The sequence below is a fragment of the Palaemon carinicauda genome, chromosome 41, assembly GCF_036898095.1.
Source record: "Palaemon carinicauda isolate YSFRI2023 chromosome 41, ASM3689809v2, whole genome shotgun sequence".
In the NCBI taxonomy this organism is placed as follows: domain Eukaryota; kingdom Metazoa; phylum Arthropoda; class Malacostraca; order Decapoda; family Palaemonidae; genus Palaemon; species Palaemon carinicauda.
In genome coordinates, this window is record NC_090765.1 from 29,324,460 (window position 1) to 29,352,452 (window position 27,993).

At 36.5% G+C, this 27,993-nt stretch overlaps 2 protein-coding genes across 8 annotated transcripts in view; one reads left to right on the plus strand and one right to left on the minus strand.

The window, feature by feature from the left end:
* LOC137632487 (protein trapped in endoderm-1-like) overlaps nucleotides 1-6,932 on the minus strand; it is a 66,023-nt gene extending 59,091 nt beyond the window's left edge. Inside the window, exon 1 of one of the 2 annotated variants that reach the window (XM_068364439.1) lies at nucleotides 6,687-6,931. The gene's annotated coding sequence lies outside the window, so the exon portion shown is untranslated. Of the gene's footprint in view, nucleotides 1-6,686 lie in introns of both variants that reach the window. The other variant, XM_068364442.1, reaches the window with a different exon arrangement.
* The window catches only part of LOC137632488 (F-box/WD repeat-containing protein 2-like), a 477,230-nt gene that overhangs the window by 100,716 nt on the left and 348,521 nt on the right, over nucleotides 1-27,993 (plus strand). For 2 of the 6 annotated variants that reach the window (XM_068364444.1, XM_068364449.1), the window contains exon 1: nucleotides 21,348-21,469. The exons of the other annotated variants lie outside the window; for them this stretch is intronic. The gene's annotated coding sequence lies outside the window, so the exon portion shown is untranslated. Of the gene's footprint in view, nucleotides 1-21,347; nucleotides 21,470-27,993 lie in introns of those variants that run through there. 6 annotated transcript variants of the gene reach the window in all.

The window sequence follows — 27,993 nt, forward strand, 5'->3', positions numbered from 1 at the left end:
ACGCCAATATTTGGCTATGTTGCCTTCGTCAGACCTGGATATTCTCAACTTCCACGAGATGTAATTGTAAATATCTGCGTGTTTTGTCTTACTGCAGTAGGGCCCTTTTTCTTGTACTTGGGATCGTAACGCTAGCCCCTTCTAATGAAAGGCCAGGTCGAAACCAATCATGCCACGAGAGATAATAAAAGAAATTGGAACCTGACGCTATCTAGCTGTCCGAGGATTTACCTGGCGAGACATCAGTCTCTTTACCAGCGAGTTTTAACCCAATTTCCGGACCACCACGTGACACAATTGGTAGTAATATCATTCAAATTACCCCTAATGAGTCAATATGGATAAATATCAACACAACATCGTGTTCTATTAACTGGATCAACTGGTGGTGGCTGTGAGCTGGGCCGAGTACGAATGAATGTAAATTCCTGTGCGCATAGACACGCATATATATATTTTGTATATGAAGGTAAACACAGCGAATTTAATGCACAATTATTGGAAACATTGTTTCATGAAAATTAAGAGGGCTAAACTTGAAATGTGCTGGCATACCGACGCCTGCAATGTTCTAAGAAATCCGTTTGAGAGTTTCTTTAAATTTTGATGGCCACAAGTGTCCCCCAAAGAAGGTAGGGCAGTTGCGTGGCGAAAAACAGTGTTTGCACTGATAAAGTTAATGAAAATAAAGGGAAAGGTGAAGTAACCTCATCACTAGCAATTAGTAATACACACACACCCATATATTATATATATATATATATATACATACATATATATATTTATAGATATATATATTTATATATTATATACTGTATATATATATATATATATATATGTATATATATATATACATATATACATATATATATGTATAGATATATATATTTATATATTATATACTGTATATATTATATATGTGCATATATTATATATATATATATATATAATCTGGAAATATTACTAATAGGAACTCTAGGCTCCATCCGAAGTTCTGACCATGCAATATGAAACTGAAAACTGAATGCATTATGCAAAGCTGTCATCCAAAACGTTGCTGGAATAAATGACCGAACGGGGAACATCTCGACTTCTCTATCTTTCTCCCTCAGAATAACAACAGTAAGAAAAACAATGAAGTTTATCTAAATGTAAACAGAGAGAGAGAGAGAGAGAGAGAGAGAGAGAGAGAGAAGAGAGAGAGATTATAGCTTTGGGTTGAGATAGTTTTGAAGTCTTATTAGAGGAGCGATGGTGGAAGATAGAGGCCATTTACTCAACAACGAATGGAGAATAAGTCCTAAAATGTTTATAATGAAGACTGAAAATTGTATACAAATAAACAAGTCTTTTGGTCTGATATCTGAGAATGAAATAAAGATTTAATTCACTCTAAGTCAGCCGGTCTTGATAACAATGATAAATTACATGAAAACTGACGAACTGGAAAATCGAGCGGATACGTTTTTCTTTCTTAATTACGTTTTTCTGGTCTAACTTCTTTAAATAATAGACAGTCAACTCCTCGGTTGTTCTTATTTGGAGATGTCAGCTACCCCCTAAAATTGGTGTAAGTGCCATGATAGATAGATAGATGGTTTTCAAGACGGCTAACGGAAAGATAGTCCGGTAGAAATCATTTGGTGATACCAAATTTAAGTTTGCCTCACGAGGCGTTTCTTGCACTCGCTTGAAACATTTTGACTTGGGATTTTATCTCCACTTAAACCTATATTCTGACTTTATTTCACCTCGTATTTAATGAGATATACTGTAGGCTTGCCCTCCATAAACGTGTATTCATGTACTGTATATATATATATATATATATATACATATATATATGTATGTATATATATATATATATATATATATAAAACACAGACAGTTTCTGAATTTCTGTTTGTCTTTTCACATAAACAAAGTAAGGCCAATTAGTCGAGGGAAAATAATGCTTTAAGAACCCTTTTTTTTTTTACACAACCTGGCAACTTCAAATAATAAACAAGAGAGAATAGGTATTTTTCATCAATTTTAGTAGAATGATAACGTTATTATTATTATTATTATTATTATTATTATTATTATTATTATTATTATTATTATTATTACAAGATATGCTATAACCCTAGTTGGAAAAGTAGGATGCTATAATAGAAAGAAAATAGCCCAGTGTGGAAAGGAAACAAGGAATTAAGTAAACTAGAAGCTAAGTAATAAATAGCCCAATCAAAGTAAAATATTTTAATATCAGTGATATTAAATTAGATCTTCCATATTTAAACTATAAAAAACTTAAAAAAAAAACAAGAGGAAAAGAAATAAGATAGAACAGCGTGCCCGAGTATACCCTCAAGCAAGAGAACTTTAATACAATACAGTGAAGGCCATGGTACAAAGGATATGGCACTACCCAAGACTAAAGAACAATGGTTTTGATTAGGGAGTGCCCTTCTCCTAGGAGAGCTGCTTACGATAGCCAAAGAGTCTCTTCTACCCTTACCCAGAGGAAAGTAGCCACTGAACAATTGCAGTGCAGTAGTTAACCCCTTGAGCGAAGAATTGTTTGGTAATCACACTGTTGTCAAGTGTATGAAGACAGAGGAGAATGTGGAAAGAATAGGTCAGACTATTCGGTGTATGTGTAGGCAATTGGAATATTGAGCCGTAACCAGAGGGAGGGATCCAATGTAGTACTGTCTGGTCAGTCAAAAAACTCAATAACTCTAGCAATAGTATCTCAATGGGTGGCTGGTGCCCTGGGCCAACCTACTACCTACTTATAAGATAACAAACATGACCAATAACATGAGTATTTAAAAGAAGATAAAAGAGTACTCACGCACCTTACATTAATTACTACATTATAAAGATGTCAAGATCGTCACATACCTACGTGAACGAGCAATAGTCATCATAAACATGAAATTATTGAAGCTCCGAGAGTAACGAGTCGAACATTTTTCACTAAACAATTTTATTAGATAACATGATCTCTCTCTCTCTCTCTCTCTCTCTCTCTCTCTCTCTCTCTCTCTCTAAACAGCACGCATATCTGAAAATACATTAAATCTATTTACATTCATGCTGTATGTAGGCTTCTAATATAAGTGGTTTTTATTAATGGGTGTTACAGCTTTTAAAAGAGCTACTTACAATTACTGCTGTTGTATATTGCATCCCTTGCGAAAGGAAATATAAATATCTATCTTTCTCGGATTTATAATGAGGCACACGCACACACACACACACACACACATATATATATATATATATAATATACACACACACACATATTACCACCAACACTTTTGATTTTAATTTTTCTCAAATAAGCTACAAAATCACGAGTGTTGCTGATCAAATTATCTAAAACGGCCAAGTGTTACATACTTTCCTATCAGCTGTATTGATGAAGATGGATTGATTTCAATTTTAATGAATTCGACAGCATTAAATGCAGCAGGGTCCGAACAAAATCTTATCTCCTCGCAAACGAGTGGGCTAAAAGTCTAATGTTAACTCTTATTTTCATCGGTCATGGGTTCGAATCCTTGGTCACGCAGAATATGTATCCGTGGTAGAACGATTTCGATATCAAAGTACTCGGTTTTATTTTATTTTGTTTTTTTTTTTTGAGCTAATCCTCGGGTTGTTTTCATAAACGTTACAACTGAGGGAACTTGTTTATCACAAACTACAGTAAGTGCAGTTCTACCCACGTGCTCAAATTGGTTGATTGCATGTTACAAAGGTGGGCGGTGGGGTAGCATATTTCGGCTGCAACACACACACATACATACATACACACACACACACACACACATATATATATATATATATATATATATGTGTGTGTGTGGTGTGTGTGTGTGTGTGTTTACACACCGTTTATGAGAATTTTTTGAAGAATAAACGGGAATTAATTTCCAATGTCAAAATAAAAAGCCACACATATCCAAACGAAAAATTCCTTTGAGGATAAATTCTTTTACACTGGTCAGAATTCAAAGTATGCATTTTAAATTGAGACAAAACTGAACAGACTTTTTGGCAATTGTTCCCAAAGTTCAGTGAAATAAATCAATATTAAAACAGGCTTATATTAAAATATATATGTATTGTACATATAGTATCATCATCATCAGCCGTTAATAGTCCCACCGCAAGACAAAGGCCTCAGACATTTCCTTGCACTCACGTCTGTTTATGGTCCTTCTGTGCTAGTCTATATACGCAAATTTTCTTATTTCGTCAATCCATCGTCTGCTCTTCCTTTCCCTGCTTTTGCAATCTACTGGGACCCATTCTGTTATTCTTAATGTCCATCTGTTATCCGTCGTTCTCATTATATGTCCTGCCCATATCCTTTTCTTTTTCTCACAGGTTGTTAGAACATTCTCTACTTTAGTTTGCTCTCCTATCCATGTTTCTCTTTTCCTGATCTTGGTGTTATTCCCGTCATTATCCTTTCCATAGCTCTTTGAGCTGTAACTAGTCAGGCTCCAAGTTTCCGATGCATAAGTTAATACTGGTAGGACCATAAAATGGAATACTTTTCTTTTTAGAGAAAGTTGCATTTTACTTTTCATAATCTCCTTTTATTTACCTTATGTTTTAATCATATTTTAACTTTTAAGCCAAAAGAAAGTTGCATTTTACTTTTCATAATCCCCTTTTATTTACCTTATGTTTTAATCATATTTTAACTTTTAAGCCAAAAATAGAAAAAAAAAAAAAGATCGGAAATACCAGACAGTAGCCAATGTTACATGACTTGATTGCACTATCACGATCGAACTCCAACGTCATAAGACTCCTGTTCAAGGAATAGCGGATAGAACACTGCCTAAAAAAAACATTGCACCTCTGTTGATGTAAGCAGTTATTTATGTACCAAGTGGTTAAACAATTGTTGCCCATAGACTTTGATGGCAATCAGACTTATAAAGAACACCAGGACATTGACCTTACCCCGAAAAACTTGCTGAGAACCATAAGACGTCTGATACACAGACACACACACACATATATATATATATGTGTATATATATATACATATATATATGTATATATATACACTGTATATATATATATATATATATCCCGTCTTGAATATAAATGAGTTATATTTGTGGAATACACACACACACATATATATATATATATATATTGAATATAAATGAGTTATATTTGTGGAATATATATATATATATATATATATATTACTATATATATTCCTTCTTGAATATAAATGAGTTATATTTGTGGAAGCAAAATTTCTTAGGGTAAAACACCGCTACTATTAAAAAATCTGGCATTGCATGTCATATTTCATAAATACAAATTAATTTGTTTATGGTTGTTATCAGCCTGAAAAATAATTACTCTCTTTCCCTCTATTGTTTCTAGAATATCACCTCCGTTGTAACCAAGAAAAATTTTTAACGCTCCCACTTAAGCTTAGCTAAACTTGAAAGATACCACAAATTATCCACAGCGTAGTTTGATCAGGGAACGTCTGTAGAACGCTTTGTTTTAATTCCCTAATATGTTTCAATATATTTTTTTCGACAAACGATTTAATGATTCGAATTATCAATAATCACTGTAGAAAACAAATCGCATTTCATGAAAGTCTTCCATAAATTTGTTTATCGAGCAAATTAATTCACTAATCTCTTAGTATCTGAAATCTCCCATAAATTACTCTCTTAGTATCTGAAAATCTCCCATAAATTACTCTCTTAGTATCTGAAATCTCCCATAAATTACTCTCTTAGTATCTGAAATCTCTCACAAACTAATTTCTTAGTATCTCAAATCTCTGATAAACTAAACTCTCAGTATCTCAAATCACTAATAAACTAAACTCTCAGTATCTCAAATCTCTATAAACTAAACTCTTAGTATCTCAAATCACTAATAAACTAAACTCTTAGTATCTCAAATCACTAATAAACTAAACTCTCAGTATCTCAAATCTCTATAAACTAAACTCTTAGTATCTCAAATCACTAATAAACTAAACTCTCAGTATCTCAAATCACTAATAAACTAAACTCTCAGTATCTCAAATCACTAATAAACTAAACTCTTAGTATCTCAAATCACTAATAAACTAAACTCTCAGTATCTCAAATCACTAATAAACTAAACTCTCAGTATCTCAAATCACTAATAAACTAAACTCTTAGTATCTCAAATCACTAATAAACTAAACTCTTATGTATCCCAAATCACTAATAAACTAAACTCTCAGTATCTCAAATCACTAATAAACTAAACTTTTAGTATCTCAAATCACCAATAAACTAAACTCTCAGTATCTCAAATCTCTATAAACTAAACTCTCAGTATCTCAAATCACTCATAAACTAAACTCTCAGTATCTCAAATCACTATAAACTAAACTCTAAGTATCTCAAATCTCTATAAACTAATCTCTTAGTATCTCAAATCACTAATAAACTAAACTCTTAGTATCTCAAATCTCTCATAAAATATCTCAATCCACTTTTCCTTTTTAATTCACATCATGTCATTTTAACTTGATCACAGAAGTCAGGCCCAGTGAAATCAACAAGTTGACGGGCATTGCGTCCATATTCATAAATAATCATACGATAAAGTACATGTACGTTACCGTGTCTACTACAGGATATTACATGGTACATAATACTTACGATGTTTACCGCAGGTTTTGCTGAAAAATGTAAACAAATCGAATCCGGAGGAAGCAAGTTTACTAAGCACATCCGTCGGTTGGTGGCACAAAAGAAACCACTGTTTGTTATTCAGTCATTTCATGTGATGGAATTAGCTTCTGCTGTTTAATTTCCTTCGTCACTGATTAATGCAAAGCACAGGTATTCTTATGAGAAGGTAAGTTTTTGGGACGGGTTATGCCGTGTCACTGAGCCTTCGTCCTTATCGCAAGCGAGACTTGTGAACCTGTAGCTTCCCTTGATAAAGCAGTTGCTAAAGGTCGCCTGGTAAATGCGTGAAGAATAAACTAATTGCTTCTTTTATATTATTATGAGTATTTTTAAATACATTTACATTTATATATCTAATATAGACAGTTTTTAGGAATATCCTGATGTGAGCGAAGATTCTGATGTAGGAAATATTTGAAATATTAAATGAACACCTGGCAACTTTCGAAACCAGCCTCTCGCAGACGTAGAAAGTGCTGTGGTATTTACGATCACACACCCATTTGACAGATATTTTGTCTACAGTATGTCAGTTTGTGAAATTATATGGCCTTTAAACAGACATTATAATAAAATTACTATTAAAGTAAACCAAGCACAGTACAACGCGTTCATTAAAAAAATAGTTGATTTCGTAAATTACATATTATAACCCTAAGAGTTAATTTGTACCAAGTTGACTTATGCTTAGCTAAATGTCAGGTGGTTTCTCCCTGAAATGCAAATGAAAAACCACTCATTCCCTATTTCACCAGATTAGCAGATAAAGAAAAGACGAGACAATGACGGAAGTGATAAGGAATGAATAGCTAATCTTAGCTTGTGCATTTGGTCAACACAATTATGTAAATGGAAGCTTCGCCCATCCAATTTCCTTACCAGACACATCATTCCGTTACTTTCATACGTTAAAATCTATTTATTTCCGTTTCCTTAATTTGAAAATCAAATTATCTTTATTGCCCATTATCTAAATCTCGCCAAGACGTGGGCATTTCCGTAAATAATCTTGAAACATTGAGCAAGAAATTTTAATATTATGTCTCTCTTGCCCTTCTCGTTTTCCCCACAAACCGATACTTATAACAACGATAGACTAAATAAGACATCAGGTCTGAAATATATTATTTTCTAGATTATTCTTGTGTTGAGCCCATTAATGCCGAAACGTCTCGTAATGACAAAGCTACGTGCAATGATTGCCGATGAGACGCAAGTGGTGAAGTCACCAGATGAATAGAAAGACAATTTGATCATAATCACTTTCATATTTCAACTGCTGAATCGAAATGAACTTGAGCCGCTCACCAAAGCTCTATAGATGTTTCATTGGCTGTGTGTCGACCGCCACCCCTTACTGCATTCTTACATGCACGATGTTATTTACCCCTTCTCGTGCACGTCATCTTGTTTGCCCCCTCTTGCAAAATGAGAGTCTTCCTTTCCCATGGCTCTTGAATCCCATCTGTCCTCCACCTTTGTTGGTCCTCTCTGTCATTTTCTCAATACTTCCGAAGTATATAGCCTACTCTCCTCAAATCTCCATTCGTAATATTTCACATGCATCTGCTGCCTTCCAAATTAACTTCTTCTTCTTCTTCTTCTCCTTCTTCTTCTTCTTCTTCTTCTTCTTCTTATTATTATTATTATTATTATTATTATTATTATCTCCATTCGTAATATTTCACATGCATCTGCTGCCTTCCAAATTAACTTCTTCTTCTTCTTCTTCTTCTTCTTCTTCTTCTTCTTCTTCTTCTTCTTCTTCTTCTTATTATTATTATTATTATTATTATTATTATTATTATTAGCTAAGCTAAAAGGTTCACCGGGTTTGATTCCATCTTCAGTAGAAAATTATTAAATATTAATCAAGTCTTGTTGTCTTCTTCTTCTTCTTCTTCTTCTTCTTCTTCTTCTTCTTCTTCTTATTATTATTATATTGTTATTATTATTATTATTATTATTATTATTACTAGCTAAGCTAAAAGGTTCACCGGGTTTGATTCCATCTACAGTAAAAAATTATTAAATAGTAATCAAGTCTTGATGTACCTGAACCGTTCTATAAACAAACCAGTCAATTTCGTTTAAAAAATGATAATAGAAGTTTGACTTTTTCTCACATAAATCCCCTAATTACTCCAAAATCACTTCTATAAACACTGTACAGTATCATTGTACATTAAAATCTCACAAGCTTTTCCTGGTTCATGTACACCACATGTATGGTTTTCCTCAAACTTTTTCACATAACTATTTCATAACAGTCTCGTGATCGGAATATCCTCTTCTTTTGTTTAAGGCTACATTGTTTTGCCTCTACCCAGTGCTTTGATAACCAACCAGTCTTCATTCTTCACTCAAAATCCTATGTCAGCTACATCTTTTATAGGAAAGGTACAGTGACTTCTCTTATACATTCCTTCAGAACCTTTCTGGCATCCAGAAATACCTTACACAACTTGGCAAGCCACCCAGGTACATTATTATTATTGTTAATGATAAGTAATAATAATAATTAATAATAATAATTATTATTATTATTATTATTATTTTCATTATCATTATTATTATTATCATCAGTATTATTATTACTTGCTAAACTACAACCCTAGTTGGAAAATTAATATGCTAAAAGCCCAAGGGGTCTAACAGGGAAAAATTATCGCAGTGAGGGAAAGAAAAGGAATAAACTAAAAGAGAAGTAATGAATTTTTTTATTTTTTATTAAGCGCTTTAAGAATAACAACATTAAAATCCATCTATCATATATAATCTATAAAAAGAGGCATATGTCAGCCTGCTCAACATAAGAACATTCGTGGCAAGTTTGAACTTTTGTAAGTTCCACCGATTCACCTACCCGATTAGGAAGATCAAAGTTCCACCGATTCACCTACCTGATTAGGAAGATCAAAGTTCCACCGATTCACCTACCTGATTAGGAAGATCAAAGTTCCACCGATTCACCTACCTGATTAGGAAGATCAAAGTTCCACCGATGTCAACTACCTGATTAGGAAGATCATTCCACAATCTGGTCACAGTTGGTACCCACGTTGTAGGATTTTATACGCAATTATTTAAAACTCTTAATCACTTTCCATTTAATAAATTCCTTTCACTCAAGCATCATTTATGTTGGTTTCTCATTTATCTTCAATGTTCTACACTTCTTCAGGGTATTGATTTCATATACTTACGATTGCAATGCTCCTCAGACGTCTCCCTGTTTGCATCCTGTATTCTTAAATCAGTTTACTCATCAACCGTCCTTGCCGAATTGATTTCTAAACAGTATTTATATATCTACCTAGCTATCTGTCTAGATATAATAATATACTTATGTATATACAAACACACACATATACATACATTTTATACTGTATATACACACGCACATATACACACATTGTATATATATATATATATATATATAAATAAATGAATATATATGCGTATATATATGTATGTGTGTATGTAAATATATATATATATATATATATAATAAATAAATGAATATATATGCGTATATATATGTATGTGTGTATGTAAATATATATATATAAATATATATATTATATATATATATGTGTGTGTGTGTGTGTGTGTGTACACCACACATGCGTATGTGTATATATACACATATGTGTGTTTGTGTGTACGTATATATATATATATATATATATATATTTATCATGTGTATGATTATATAGTTATCTAAATACATGCCAAAATATGATGTTCACAACCAAGATCTACTTACTTTGAAAGAAGACTAGTGGTCGCATTAAAGATGGTAAATCTTTGCACACAGAGGAGGGATCAGATAACAGGACTTCATATTCATTTCTTCTCTTGCTAAAATCTATTTATGTTATAAAGTAAGGCTGCAGTGTGCTTCATTATAATGAAATCTGTTGTGTGTCAAAACTTACAAATGTTGTGTATCTAAATTCTGGAAAAACATTGACGAGGTAGGCCTTGGGAAACCTTCTAGGAGGACACTCCAAAATCAAACCATTGTTCTCTAGTATTGGGTAGTACCATAGTCTCTGTACCATGGTCTTCCACTGTCTTGGGTTAGAGTTCTCTTGCTTGAGGGTACACTCGGGCACGCTGTTTTGTCTTGTTTCTCTTCCTCTTGTTTTGTTAGTTTTTTATAGTTTATACAGGAGATATTTATTTAAAATTTGTTTACTCTTCTTAAAAATCTTATTTTTCCTTACTGAGCTATTTTCCCTGATGGAGCCCCTTGGCTTATAGCATCCTGCTTTTCCAACTAGGGTTGGAGCTTAGCAAGTAATAATAATGATAATAATAATAATAATAATAATAATAATAATAATAATAATAATAATAATAATAATAATAATAAACATTTCTAAAAAATATTCTTGATCTTTAAAATTATTGTAACATCAAACCAAGGTTTCATTGACCTTTGTTGAATGGATGACAAAGGTCAATGAAACCTTGGTTTGATGTTACAATAATTTTAAAGATCAAGAATATTTTTTTTTTATAATATCAACAAGTTGGTAGGAAATGTGAGCATAAAATCTTGAATAAAGCTTCATTTCATTATTTCTAAGCGGAAACTGAAAAGATAATTTCGAAAGTATCAACTTACGTTGATAAGATAACTAGTTTACTGGTAGCTATGATCTTATCTTGAAAATATTCATAACCACTGGTCGCAGTGATCTTTGTATTCTCAAAAAAAAAAAAAAAAAAAAAAAAATCAAACGAGTTTTCTAAATTATATTAGTAAATCCATTAAAAGATAATGATTATTTATAAACTTTGCTGGTCTTGTTTAACGCATACATTATGTTTCTAGTCCTATGTGCATAGGATTTCTTTAAATTCTAAGAGTATATTCCACATAACATTCACACTGCCAGTTAACAATTCCTGAATGAAAAACCTATGAAATTACCTATACCTTCAGACCGAGGATACCTTAACGTGGTGAAAGGGTTTTTGTATCGCCATCATCAGTAAAGCTGTACTAGTCAGGGCCACCCATACTAGGTTGGATTGTTGTGAGGCAATCAGACGGAAATCTCCCACCATAATCACTTCGCAGTGATTAAAACTCGCCAAATCCAGACATGAATTGACATCCCTGAGGCCTTTTATTTTGCTGTGGAATAGACATGGCTGCTTTTGTTGTTGATGTTGTTGTTGTTGTTGTTGTATACCTTCTCACCCTCAACGATGCTTAGCCCAAGTACCTAACTGTCTTCTCTATGGTGTATCAGAATTTCCGATTTAACCTATTCTTCAAAGCATAAGTAATCTTAAAAACTTAACCCTTTAGTAAACTAGCTTACTTCTTAGTGATCTACAGATGCGTTCAAGCAGGCTGTGACCAAGGCCGCCTCAACCAGGATTAATAGAGTACTCTATTTATCCTGGTCTCAACGACCTTACTGTGATTCGGCAGGAGAGGGAGGAAGCTTGTATGTAGAGTATGTTCACTCCAGTTACATCTTCCTTATAGTGAGATAAATACCCTGGCTAGAACAGTCTCATGTGAGCCAATGTATATCCAATTTAAGCTTCAGCCCACTCCTGCCTATTAAATTTAAATTACATAGATTTAATATATAGTTAATTATTTTTATCACTCAGATTTCATATATATATATATATATATATATGTATGTATATATATATATATATATATATATCTACTCATCCATCTATTCACCCATATTTAGAATATTTAAAGATTATAAGTATATACTGTATATACATATATATAATTCTTTTTTTTTCATTTATTTATTTTTTTTCCTTATCAATTGAATTTTTGATAATCTTATAATTCTTACATCCCGATTTTTTTTTCGGGCCAGCCCTGTGAGAGTCAAGCTTGACTCATTGGGCTGGTAAAACTCCTTCTTTTAATAATAATAATAATCACCACCTGTGTGGTACGAGTTCAAGAGTGTTTTAACCAGTGAAGCCTATTAATCAATATCGTAACCTACAGACAGTTTAAATAAAGATCAAAATAGTTTATTTGCTATTTGTGTTTAAATTTTGAAAGCTATTTTGCACTCATTGGTAGCACAGCCAACTCTGCCGTACTTTTCTCAGAGCAAAACAGTGTCGATCTTTGTGGTAATAAAGCAATACTTAATATTAAACTAATTTCACATATTTATCCATCTACTCATAAAAACGGTTCTAGCTGAAATTCACAAATTTATGGGTATGTATGACATTACGTAGCAACCATATGAAATTGTTCAGTGCATCTTTGAACGATAAGAAGTGTCCTATTTATATATATGTGTATATGTATATATATGTATGTATATATATTATATATATATATACATACTGTATATATATATATATATATATATCCCGTCTTGAATATAAATGAGTTATATTTGTGGAATACATACATACATATATATATATATATATATATTCTTGAATATAAATGAGTTATATTTGTGGAATATAATATATATATATATATACATATATATATACATATATATACTTATATATATATTTCCTTCTTGAATATAAATGAGTTATATTTGTGGAAGCAAAATATCCGACTACCAAGACCTTTCTTGATTTATTTTCCTAATAATGGCCAATTTTTTCGGTTAGCCAAGACTATGATTTTTGTATGTTTTCTGTTCCTACAAACAGGTCTACTGTATTTATGTACGTATTACACAAAATTCTCTCGTGCTTATACAGCATATTGAAGAAACTAATAGTATCAATATCATTATTTCACGTGTAGAGAAAATACTATAAGAAAACGACTAAGAAAGAAATCTTCGTGCCGATTGAAATTCTTGTTAAAACTGAATCCATCATAAAATGGTTCAATCATTCCAAGTAAATAATAGTTTAGTAGGAAAATTTGTTACACCTAACTTATAGGGCTTCTCTTTATTTGCTACACCTTACTTATCATAGGGCTTTTCCCTACCTTTCCTATTATATGACATCCTCCTCTCTCTCTCTCTCTCTCTCTCTCTCTCTCTCTCTCTGTTTGATTTCTTACTTTTTTATAGTGAAACATGGCATAAACGCGATTCTAAACTCCAATTACATCTCTTACTGAAACACATATTACTGCATATTCTTTTCGTTCAAGTGACATCGAGAAAGGTCTTGGACAACCTTGATATTTCAGGTGTTTTAAGACCCAAATGGGAAATTCCATTAGTGTGGAAGACGTCTGGCTTAATTAAACACCAAACAGTATATTTCTTTCTTTTTTCCCCAGAAGAGCGGAAATTGTGTCACAGCGTGACTATTACAAAACATTTTTTCAGCTCTTTCGATGCTCTAAAATGTTGCTGAAACGTTGAGCTTCAAGTCATTATTTAATTAGCTTGCATATAAACATTTGATAACGTTTCTAGATGCTTTAGCATGCTGGTATTTGTGATGCTCTTTTTAGATGTATCTAATTTTTCCCAAGAGAACCTTAACAATATATCCAGTATGATTTAGGTCAGGCTCGTGGGCAACCTCTGGGCCCCGTGGTCCCCTCCCCCCGAGACTTTTTCAAGTTACCGAAGCTACTTTTAATACCAGTTATCATTATTATCATTTGTTCAAAGTATATTAACCTGATTTTAAACTCTTCTACTTTATATGATATAATTGCAAATTTTTCACAAAAAATATATAACATTTGCGTGTTAAACATATTTTCCTTAGAAGTTAACTATAACTATTAGCTCCGCAAGTGATATTTGAGTAAACCTATTTGCGTTACGAAACAAAAAAAAAAAAAGGAATATCTTCATTCATGTTTGCATTTCGTTGGTGGTTTCTTTGATGCTCAGTAACTCCTGGTAAACGTTACAAAATCAGTTTTATTCCAGTTCAAACTTTGAAAATCTCTCTCTCTCTCTCTCTCTCTCTCTCTCTCTCTCTCTCTCTCTCTCTTCAGATCGTTCACGGGATTCAGAGATTTTAAAAGCCTACGAAAACGGAAATTTACATATAAGATGATAACGAAAAAAACAGGACTTGATCAATGTTGATTCCCAAAATGAATGAAAAACACTAACAAACGCACTTAATGATTCATAAGTCCTTTCTCAATAATCGGAGTACAAAATCGGTATTTTTTTCGATTTATCAGACATTCAAATATCTTCCTATTTATTAGAATATGAGCGTTTTAATGGGTTTAATAAAAAAGAAAATTATTGTCATTAAATAGGTGGTTTTTGTTTATTAATAGTGGCGTAACTATTAGTACAATTAGTTAGCTAAAAAGATTTTTTCAGCTTAGAGATGATATCTCTAGGTACCTTAAGTATCTAAGTTTGATATGCTGAAGCGACGATATTGTCCCCTATCTTTCAATAAACGGATACGGAAAGTTGTCTGCTAACTTTGTCAGGAGTGTGAGGCTCGTTACTTTTTTTAGAATGATTTATTGTTAATTTTTTTCTCTTCAGTTATGTATTTCCTTATTTCCTTTTCTCACTGGGCTATTTTTCCCTATTGGAGCCCCTGGGCTTATAGCATCTTGCTTTTCCAATTAGGGGTTGTAGCTTGGATAGTAATAATAATAATAATGATAATAATAATAATAATCTGTTACTACCAACGTAGCTCTACTCTTTCGATTTGAATCCTAAAGGGGTTGTGATTGTCTTATTCAATAGACAATCACAACCTTTTTTTAAATGATTACTCCCAAAATTTTATTTCCAACTAATCAATGACCCCATTGAACATAATACCCGATAACATCGGATGTTTTTTTGCAGCCACCTGATGAACTGTATGGATCATGTAGCCCGCTATTGGCTGCTTATAGTTAAGGATCCAAAACAAATGCAAACTTTTTCATTTTAATGGATATCAAAATGAACCATCATCAGTGTAGAATACTCTCTCTCTCTCTCTCTCTCTCTCTCTCTCTCTCTCTCTATATATATATATATATAAATATATATATATATATATATACACGTATATACGTATATATACACACACACACACATATATATATATATATATATATATTTATATGCATATATATATATATGTATATTTATATATATATATATATATATATGTGTGTGTGTGTATATATATATATATGTATATATATATATATATATATATAGAGAGAGAGAGAGAGAGAGAGAGAGAGAGAGAGAGGAGGGGGGGAGAATGTGAATAACTCAATTTCAGAACATCTTGATTACCCCAAAAATACGGGTCCATTACCCCACTGGGGTAATTTACCCCAGGGTTGGGAAACACTGGTCTATTGGAAACGTCCCTGCCTGGCGATCTGCCGGAATGGGGTTCGCGTTCCGTTCAAGCTCGATAGTTTCTTGTAGTGTCTGCAACCTCACCATCTTTATAAGCTAAGGATGTGGGCTTTGGGGGAGCCTATGGCTATACTTGCTGAGTTATCAGTCGTCATTGCCTGGCCCTCCTTGGTCCTAGTTTGGGTGGAGAGCGGCTTGGGCACTGATTATATGTATACATGGTCAGTATCTAGGGCATTGTCACTATCCCTTGCCTATGTCGTTCATGAATGGCCTTTAAACCTTCAAACTAATTACTGGAATTTATGTATGTATATATATATAAGTATATATATATATTCAAATAAGCCACTGTCACTGTCACTGTCACTGTCACTGTCACTGTCTATACAAGCTTGCCGACCAGGGTTCGATTCCCGGCCGTCACAAGCTCTTGTCTTTGTGTGATTTCGCCTGGGGCTCTGATCCCGAGGTCGTTAAGAGAATCCAGACATTAATGTATCAAAAATATATATGGCTTATTTGAATATGAAAAAAACACGTCTAAATGTGCAAAATTTATCATACATATATATATATATATATATAATATATATATTATATATATATATACTGTATATATATATATATATAATATAATATAATACATATATGTATATATATACACATATATATATATATATATATATATTATTAGATAGAAATACACAGCGTAGTCAACAATCGAAAAAGGCTATCGCCAACGCCTATAGCGGTTGGATTTTAAAATATGAAGTGACATTGTAAGGTAATCAGCATTGCACTGTATCCATTATTAAGATCTTAAGAAGCTTTTGACCCTGCTTATCATGATAGTGAATGATGAATGTCATCGTCAAAGTTACGCATCTCTCTCTCTCTCTCTCTCTCTCTCCTCTCTCTCTCCTCTTAACGTCTTAAAACACCATCTTAGCTCTGTTCGCTCTATCTTATCTGATAAACTTAGATCCTACATGACACCAGTTTCCATCTACCGGAGCTAATGTCTATTAATCTACTTAAGAATCAATCCCACACATACACACACACACAAAGCATTATATATAATATATATATATTATACATATATATATGTGTGTGTGTACATATATTTTATACATTTATACTATATACTGTATATATATATATATATATATATACATATATATATATATATATATATATTTATCTGTGCGTGTTTTGGGCATGTTCTCCTATTGTTATAGTTAATATATGATGTATTATGGCGTCTAAAAATTGAACACATCACACCTGATAGACAAAATTCCAGGTTGATTTCACGAAAAGATGAAAAACTGCAACTATGGTTCTCATTTAATATTTTTGCCAACGTTCTAACCATTTATTTCTACGTGATTCTTTGTCAGGGCTACAATGGTTTGATTAGAAAAGCGTTAACTGAATATTTAGAATACAAAAAGAATTAGAAACTCCGAAATTAATTAACAAATTTTTGATGAATGGAAGCTTTTTCAAAAATTCGTTGAAAATCTAAATTTTAAGATTAATTTTGTAAATAGTGTATGATTTTTTTTTCACAAAGCTTCACATGATCTTATGAACGATTCCCTTAACTTCCTCCTCTTCAAGGGCGTTCGTAGTCCCACCCCTGTATTAGGAGTTGACTCCAGAAAACAGGCATAACACCAAAACAGTCACAATCATCCCTTAATTACTAAATTGTATTCGTAGGACTCATCAACAGTTTGCTTAAATCCTCTAAACACATTTGTTTATCAAGGCCCATCTTCCCAATATATACTGTATATCTTTATCACCATCCATCTTTACTTAGGCTTCCTCTCCTACCTTCCAGCTCTTAGGAATTATATACTCTTTTCAATCAGATGTTATCATCCATTTTTCCTACACCAGTGTATGCGATCCGTCAAAAATGACGGGCTAAATATTTAGATATCCACACACACGCACACGCACCTCCCTCTCACTAGGGTATGAGTACTCCCTCTCCTCCTTCCCAAGGGATGGGGAGAGCTGTGCGTGACTGGATATATATATATATATATATATTATAGTCAGACACTTATTCTCTATAATGTAGGGAAGATGACAAAATCTTCTTAGATACTGTGAAACAAGCATGGACAACATGTTCGTCAACTAGGGACAACATTTAAACTATATCCAAGTTTGTGAGGGCCGCATGATAAAACCCATATGCAAGAAATTATATACTATTGTAATTGTTTTTGCAGTTCTTCCTTGTTTTATTTATGTTACTAAGAAGATTTACAGTACATAGAAATTATATCACTCTCATTACTTCTTAATGATGAATAAATAAATGTCACTGACCACAAGTTGTCCATGCTTGCATCATTTCACCTATACTAAGAATTTACTCTTTTTATGTAATGTATTAATCGCTCTATTTCAACCATAAAAAACTTTTCATAGCTCATAACCGCATATCATCCCTACCACACGTTCTCAACACACTCCACATTACCTCTCTCTCAATCCTGTCATGAGCTTTGTGCAAACCTATGAATACCACATGCAGCTGTTCCTTATTTCTTTCAATCATTCAAATAAGTTTCACTACGAAGAGTTAGTTTAATAACATTTCTTGCCTAAACCCATATTTTTTCTTTCTTTGTCATTCTTTCTTCACTTATACTCTCAGAGTGAAAATCCTTCCATAAGCCTTTTTGAGATACGAAGTACTGTTATGTCCTTGTGATTCATACTATTACCTTTACACATCAACATTTATCCACAATCCCATTTCTCAGGAGCCTTTCCTTCAGCCAGATATACCTTACAGTCCTTGGTCAGCCACTTAACCATTCTCCTCTTATATGACATTCTATCAATATTCTTTTCCACATCTCTAACCTTTTTCATCATAATACCACGGCAATCTTATGATCTTATTCGCAAGTTCTGATAACGATAATTCACTGATAATCCCCAGGAAAGTGAGAAATGATAAAGCTCATTGGTGATAAGGCATAGCACAGTTGTTTCTGCCTCAAAAAGTTAATGATAATAAAATGCAGTGTGTTTCCATTACTATTTTTTGTTTAGTATGCAACTATATTTTGGTTATCTCACTTATAACCTCTTAATAATTATGCAGAAACGGGAAATTCAGGTCTGAGCCTCGAGTTCACAAGTAAATTTCTTATTGTTGGGACTTTCCCTGTAAAATCTCAAGACCTTCACTTGTATTGCCATCAGTTTTAAATTTTATAGTGAGCCCAGGACTCTCTTAGAGATTATCATTTCTGATAAAAAATGATCGCCATGTCTGCCCCGATTCTTCTATTTCATCACGGTTGTCAATCTTGAGTCACGCTGCTAGAAATGCTTTTCATAAGTAAATGGATAAAGAAACGCTTGAATCAGATTTATATATTACGAGAAATAATAGAAACGTGAATATGCCACAGAGATGTTATGAAATACCTAAGTCTATCTCTGTCTTCGTTCTCTATTAAGGACTGTGACATTCATTTTCTATGATGTACATCAAATCGTATACTAAATTAATTTACAACTTGATAATACAATGGTTGTCTTGTGTGGACATGAAGTATACAAATTTCTCGAATGTTACAAATTACGGTGATGTAAGCTTTATATCAAACTGTAATAAAATTGGACTAAAGACTATAAAAAATGGTACATTTAGAATTATATCGAGACCATATATGCTATATAGGTTTGAAGGCTGATCATTAATGGCAGATGCAAGGGATAGTGACATTGCCCGTGCAAGCAAGACAATGCCCTAGAGACTTATCTTATTTGTATGTATGTATATGTATATATATATATATATATATATATATATATATATATATATATATATATATATATATATATATATATATATATATATATATATGATGTACATATGATCAGCGCCCAAGACACACTCCACCCAAGCTAGGACCAGAGAAGGCTAGGCAATGGCTGCTATTGACTCGGCAGATAGACCCTAGGCTCCCCCAAAGCTCCCATCCTTAGCTCATAAGGATGGTAAGGCTGCAGACACTAGAGCTAACGAGTCTGAGCGGGACTCGAACCCCCGCCTGGCGATCACCAGTATTAAGAAAGAGGTTAGATTATAGATAAAAATATGTGAAAAGGAAATAATTAAAAACAACCTGGTGACAAACAAGGTTTAGAAACGCATGTAGAAATGCGAAGGAAAAGTATAGGGACATGGCTAGGTGTTGAGGTTGTTTATAGAGAGCCTTCAGGAATTTGGAATTGAAATAATTGAGATAAATCAGTAGGCCTGGCCAGGCCTACATGAGCCAATTCAACAAATAAAGAAAACTAGCCTCATTTGCCAATCCTGGTAAAAATTAAGTGTAAATGGAAAATGGACAATAATGGAGAACTTGAAGGATTGTCCATAAACAAATTAAAGTAGAATTGCTCCAGATTTGAGAGAGAGAGAGAGAGAGAGAGAGAGAGAGAGAGAGAGAGAGAGAGAGAGAGAGAGAGAGAGAGAGAGGGGGGGGGTGTTCTTAGGACGGAACTTCAAACAAGGAAGGAAAATGGTTGAAAAGGAAGGTGGCCTATACTGTACACTACTACAAAAAATCATGATAGATTGTACAGAAAAGTAAAGGCGCTTGATGGTTATATGGAAAGGAGAAAAGTATGACGTAATATAGAAAGAAGTGGTAATGATAAATTTTTTAAACGTACAATCCTAACCAATTTTTTTTGGAAAGGCATTGCTATAGGCTACCATTTATTATCTGTGGAACAAATCTATTAGATATAAAAGAATATAAAAAAATAAAGTCTACAATGAATAGACTATGTGGTATAAAAAAATATAGCGGGGTACTACATAAATACATTAGAAAATTTATGTGTCCATATACATACACACACACACACACACACACACACACACACACACACACACACACACACACACACACACACACACATATATATATATATATATATATATATATATATATATATATATATATATATATATATATATATATATATATATATATATATAAAAGAAAACGTTTAAAATGAAATATTGTTATTTTGCAATTAAAATGAAAAAGCAGTTAACTATTAGAACTTCTACAAGAATATGAAATGTATTGAACTGACTGTTGTTTTATTTTTTACTCAATAATGATAACATTAAAGGAAAAGATAAATTAAAACGATAGAAATTTACACAACTAAAAAAAAAAACTGCCACACGCGAGTACAAGAGGTGCCGATGTATAGCATAATCCTTTCCCGAAAATCTTGAACATTTATCATTGTTTCCTGTTTGGTTGTGTCCGCGTTAACCGTGTTTAATTAATTGTTTCTTTTTTGTGAATTTAAAAAGTATTGCGATGTTTAATAGGTAATAGGATCTATCTCATCTATATCATTCTTCAGATTTTACTGAAGGTAAGTTCTTGCCAATTGAATATATTGTTATTTGCATATTTTGTTAATACATGGTCTACACAAGTTAACCCAATCCCAGCAGAGGCTAATCGAGACTAGTAAGTTAGTAACCTACCTTGATTGATATAAGTTACTGGTACACTACTCGGGTACATGCTGAATTCTGAATAATTTGTGATATGAGTTTTTTATTGGCATGAATTATTTGTGATATGAGTTTTTTTATTGGCAACTTAATCGAAGACAAAAAGAAGTCAAGGATGGTGAGGGAAAAGGTTTGGTAAAATTATAGAACCACTCGGAACTAAATTTTCATTAGTAATAAGCAAATTTTCCTACAGTAAATATTGTGCTTTCAATGGATTTGACCTTTATTTCCATCACAAATTAACCATTCTTCCTCCCCCTTCCCGGCAAACACAGATGGGAACCTGGGACTTGGGGTCAGTGAATGCAGGAAAAATCGTGATTATTTAACACTTTCGAGATTCTTAAAAGGGTACAGAACCTAACAAACCCCCCCCCCCTTACTTAACCTGGTAGGTCACAGGTCATAGACCTAACTGGGGTCCAATCCCCAGACCCCATTCTCAGGTGACAAAGGTACTCAGATCACAGACCTAGCCAAAAGCAAGAACCACAGACAAATTCAGGACACAGGCGGGAACCTTGGACTTTGGGTGTACGAAAACAGGAAAAAGGGATTATTTAACACTCTAGATAAGTTAAAGGCTACAGAACCTAACAATAACCTAACCTAGTATTTCCCAGGTCACAAACCTACCCAGGTCACAGACCTAATGGGGTGGGCGAGACCATGCACCCTCTTCCCAGGTCACAAACCTACCCAGGTCACAGACCTAATGGGGTGGGCAAGCCCACGCACCCTCCTCCCAGGTCACAAACCGGTAAAGTTTTACTGTATTACAGATTCTCATTTCGAACAGAAAATATAAGTTTACCTGTAGTAAATAACGTGATTTGACCGAATTTGACCTTCATTTCAACCGCAAATGGTATTATTGTAGTGTATTACAGGGCAATGTAACCTAGGAAAAAACTACTTTTTCTTACAGAAAAAATTACGCTATCGTCGAAAATGAATAGTTTCAGAAATACTATATATATATATATATATATATATATATATATATATATATATATATATATATATATATATATATATATATATATATATATATATATATCCTACAATGATGGGGGATCCCCAGTGGGAACTCGGGGTTTTGGGTGGGGGAAAACATACTGGGGAAACTATATATAATCGTAAAACAAGCCTTTTCTTCTCTATATATTACCTTCTTGAATGTATAATAAAAGTAGGAAAATACAAAACAGTATAGCTGGATAAACTTTGAAGGCGCCGTTGCAAAGACTATGTCTCATGAAAAAAATACAGTAACCAGTGCTGCCAACTTGTAATGTAGATCAAATGTTGACGTATCATGCTAACATTAGCAGTGTTTTCCATTTAATTTTTCTCATTCTACTTTCACGTTGTAGACGCTCTTGTACGTACGTTTGTACATACTGTAGCAGGTTTCGACTTTCTGCGCAAAAACCCCGCCTCCCTGCACAGAGACTTTTCCTCCACCAATAGTGATGGAGTACCTGCAAGTATGATATTTTTTCCCGTGGCTGGCAGGCGCCAAGTGAGTATGCCGGTTGCAGAGAGCAACTGGGTTGAGTCTGTACTAGAGGACGCAATAAACCACATGCCTCCACCATCGTGTATCTCTTGTCCCACATTGACATCTAATAAATAGGATTTCTTCTTCTCTAATCCTGAAATGTAACTGTTCGTCTCTCTACCAGCTCTGTTCAAGTCTATTACTCGATTAGCTATGTAATACCCTCGTATACATACAGTATTACGTTTGACCCCAGTATTACTTATCTTATTATCCGATATCTTATAAAATCACCTCATTTTATATACCCATCAAATATTTTTTATTTTACATTCCATTTTATCTTCGTACATTACTTTTATACATTTTGTTATTACCTTGTCACTCCCAGATTTCACATAAATACTTGCTCTGGACCAGTTTCCCATTCTGTTCATTCATGTTTACTCTCTAGACTCCGTTGCTTTTCCGTTAACCAATCACGAACCCATGCGTATGTAAAGTTTGCACAGGGGGGTTAATATTTCCCTACCCCCACCTTCCAACAAGCCCTTTTCCGTGGAAACCTTTGCCCAAGTCACGTCTTTGTTAGTTTAAGTGTCGTCTTTTGCGTATTTTACGATCTAGGTATTAGAAAATTGTAACCGCTTCAGTAATCCATACTTGAAACTATTTTGGTGTATTCCAATGTTGATAAATTTCTTAAATCACGTACAGTAATGTAATATTGTATATCAACTTTTACAGTGTTCCAAGTGCAGTGCTAATCTAAGGCAAAACACTTAAGACACCACAGACTCAGTCACAACACCCCCGTGACCCCTAAGTTATGACATCACATTCATATAAGTAAGTCATTAATTTCTTTAATTTTAATGTGTTAGTTTTATTATATTTTCTTAGAGTGCGAAGCTCAGCATTACCAATTGCCAATGCATACGAGGGTGATGTTTTATTTTCCTGTGATCGTAAGTGAGGAACAAGAACCATTATTTGTTCTGTAACTGGAATACAAACCATGCTATTCATTAGGGGTATTACTTTCAGCGTAGCTGAAATGACAAGCCATTAAAATTTAACGAGGGTTCACTACCCACACCGCTAGTTAGCGGGGGTAGGGGAGGGTAGCTTGCTACTCCCCCCGCACACACCTGTGCTTGAACTCACTTTGCTCTCGGCTCGGATGGTAGTCGAACGTGTCTGCTTTCATCCTCGCCTCTCATTGGCACCCATTAATGTTTTTTTTTTGTTCCGTAACTGGAATACAAACCACGCTATTTAAAGTGGGTAATTACTTTCGCCGTAGCTGAAAGGACGAGCCATTAGAATTTTAACGAGGGTTTACCACCCCAACGCTAGTTAGAGGGGGGTAGGGAGGGTAGTTTGCTACCCTCCCCCCTCACACACCTGTGTGGTAAGCCCACTTTGCTATCGGCTCGGGTGCTAGTCGGACGTGTCCGCTGTCACCCTCGCCTACACGACAGCCATTTAGTCTATGCTTTTTGCTTTTTCTTTTCTAGAGTGTTGTGAAGTTGGCCTGTACAATGCGAAAGTGCCCTGGTTTACCTGAACGCCCTTGTGGGACCTTCATGTCGTCGTTAGACACGGATCCACACACCTTATGCCTTGTAGGGGTCAACGGTGTGATAGTGGTAATGGATGTATTGAATGTAGGGAGTGGTCTACCTACCAGTGGGAGAGGTTTTCTCGGCGCCGGAAGAAGTCCAAACGGGATATTTCTCCTTCAAAGGTTTCTTTGAAGAAGGAAAATCCTAAGGGCTCTTCCTCCGTGGCCCAACCTCCTCTGAAACTCCCACTCGGTCGGCTTCTTGCGAGAGGCTGTCGAGTGGTAGCGTAGGCCGTACTGCTGTTGACCGATCTCGGGGTTTGGGAGAGGGAGTTGCCTCCCATAGTGAGGCAGCTCCTCCTCCTCCCCCGGGGGAGGATTTAATTATTTCTCCTTCTGTTGATGTAAATAATGATGATCTTTTGCAGCTTTGGGCTTCCTTGGGGCTTCAGGGCTTGCCCTCCAAGGAAGCCCTGTTTGACATGATCAGGTCGGGAGCAGCTGTCAAACACTCACCGGCAGTAGCAGAGGTTGACCCTCTGTCTATTGTCGAGGCTGTTGTGACAGAGGCTTCCAATGAGAGTGTTCAAACCCCTGCTCCTGTTGTAGCTGAAGGCTTAGCTCCCCCCTCCGAACATCCTTCGAGGTAGGAACTAAGTCCAACGGTCTCTCCTGCGGGTGATTCTCCCTCCCCCCGGGAGAGTTCACTGACAGAGACTCCTCTTCGGAGGACTGCTGATGGTTTGCCTGCTGTTCCCAGAGGACGTATAAGACGTAAGGCTCACCTTCCTCTTCGTCACCGAGGTCTTCCTTCTCCTCACAAGGGTGTTAGGAGGTGCCTCTTTGGATCTTCATCCTTGCAGTCCCCCGAAGAGGAACCTCGTCCTTCAGCTACCGTTCCTGCTACTTCTTTGGACCTGGACCTCTCCGCAGATCGTTCGCGATCTCCTTCTCCTGCCAGACCTGCTGACCTGCCCTCGCTCTTCCTGGCTGCAGATGTGCTGTGGGCGCCCACCCATCCTGTTTTCCAACGGGCACCGGTCCCTTTGGGGCAAAAGGGGCTTTCACACATTGTGTGTAAGTCCCTTAAGCGCCAACGTTCTCCTGCGTGCAAGCGCCCTCCTGTTGCAGACTCGTCTCGCCAGCGCTCTCCTGCATGCCCACGATCTCCTGCTAGCCCGGCAGTTCCAGAGACTGTGTGCCCACAATCTCCTGCTTGCCAGCGGACCTCTGCACGCTCTCAGCCTGATGCACACCATGGACGCCTTCGGTCTCCTGCTCGTCAGCGCTCTCCTGTTCGTCAGCGATCTCCTGTGCGCCAGCGCTCTCCCACTCGTCAGCGCTCTCCTGCTCGCCAACGCTTGCCTGCTCGCCCTCAATCTTCGGATCAGAGCTCCAGAGGGAAGTCTTCCTCCTCCCCTGCTCGCCAGCGCTCTCCTCCACACCGCCTATCGCCGACGCGTCACCGGATCTCGCCTGCTCGCCATCCCTCGCCTACGTGCCATCGCGCGCCCACGTGCCCACTGCCAGAATGACGGTTCCAGATGAGCGCCCTCCTGAGCGCCCGCTCTCTAGGGATATTTCCCCTGCACGTGCGCGCCCAACGGCTTCGCCCTTACGGGCCCTTCAGGATCCTATTGCTGCACACCATCTGAGGTCTCCGGAACGCGCACCTACGCGGCAACGCGCCCCTTCACCTATGCGCCCACGCGCCCTGTCGCCTGCACGCCCACGAGCTCCTTCTCCTGCGCGCCATTGTTCACCCATGCGCCAACGCTCGCCTGCGCTCCAACCCGCACCCTCGCCTACGCGCCATCGCTCGCCTGCGCACCATCGCCCATGCGTGTGCGAGCAATCGCGCGCCCTCGAGCTAGGCAATGGCCTATCGCGCGAGCGCTATGCCCAGTGCGTTCCCACACGAGATCCTGCATTACAACATGCCGTCAAGTAATCCTCATCGCGTCCCCCCCCCCTCCCCCCGGTAAGCGCAGGACAGCGCGCTCAACGAAGGGAGGGAAATCTCCGGACAGGTCCAGAAACATTTCTTCCACAGCTTCTTCCTTTCAGGCAGACCCTGTTGTAGTTTCCACTCCTAGGGATCTTACGATCTCCTTCCCTCCAGAGGGTGTCTCTGACAGCGCTGCTGTCAGTCGGCAGCCCTGGTTTGGGCCGTTGATCAGAGTGGTTGCGCAGGCTTTCAAGCCCGCTTTCTCTGAACTAGGCCTCAAATCAGCGGCTATCTCGGCCCCCCTGAAGAGGAAGAGAGGAGTGGACGACGTGGTTACTTCTCCAAGGGCAAAACTGGCTCCTCGGGAGTCGTCGAGGAAGGCTCCTTCCCCTCCCCAGACTTTCTCTCCATCCCCTGTGGACAAGGATTTTCCGTCCTCAGGGGATTCACGTGAGGTGAGGCGTTCTCCCATCGCACTAATGGGAGAAACCCCACCTTGCGCTGAGAAGTCTCCTCGGGTGGAGGTGGAGAAGAGCTCCCCACCATCTTTGTTGGAATCCTGCATCCCTCCCAGGAGGAAGTCGAAGGACTCCAAGACGATTCCGAAATCTTCGAGGATCAGACCAGAGCCAGCTAAGCCCGCGGAGAACATCCACGAGTCTCCCCAAGAAGAGCCTTTGGGGACTGGAGACCTTGCTGCTAGTCCATCAGGAGGAGAGCCGCAAGAGTCGGAGCATGCCTTCTGGTAAGTTCTGACTCTGATGAGGAACCTTAGCGGATTCTCGGATCCAGAGATTCCTCCTTGAGAGGGCAAGGACACGGTTCTGGACTGAGTCTTTGGTACCCAGAAGCCCCCTAAAGCCAGCGTGGCTTTGCCTTGGTCCCAGGGGGTCAAGAGTGCCAGAGATAAGGTCTAGAGCCAGCTCTCTGAGCTAGCCTCCTCTAGCCGTTCAAGTGCCGGAAACAAACTCCTCCCACCTCCTCGTATCCACCAGAGGAGGTACTTCGAGATCATGAAGGAATCCTGTTTAGCTCTTCCCCTCCACCACTCGGTGGAAGAGCTCTCCAGGGGAGTCCGTCTCGAGAGACTCTCCAACCGGCCAGTGTCGTTCTCAGCCTCGGAGATCCTCTGCCAGGAGAAGGTAGCGAAGTGTGCCATGCAGGCCACTTCGTGGCTGGATATCTGGCTAGGGTCTCTTGGCATCCTGATACGATCCGAAGACTTGTCTATGGAGAGTACCAGGAAGGCCTTGGAGACCTTCCTTCTTTCAGGCACTCGTACCATCGAGTTTCTGGCCCACCAAGTCTCGAACTTGTGGGCTAATACTATCCTGAAACGCCGAGATATGGTGTCTGA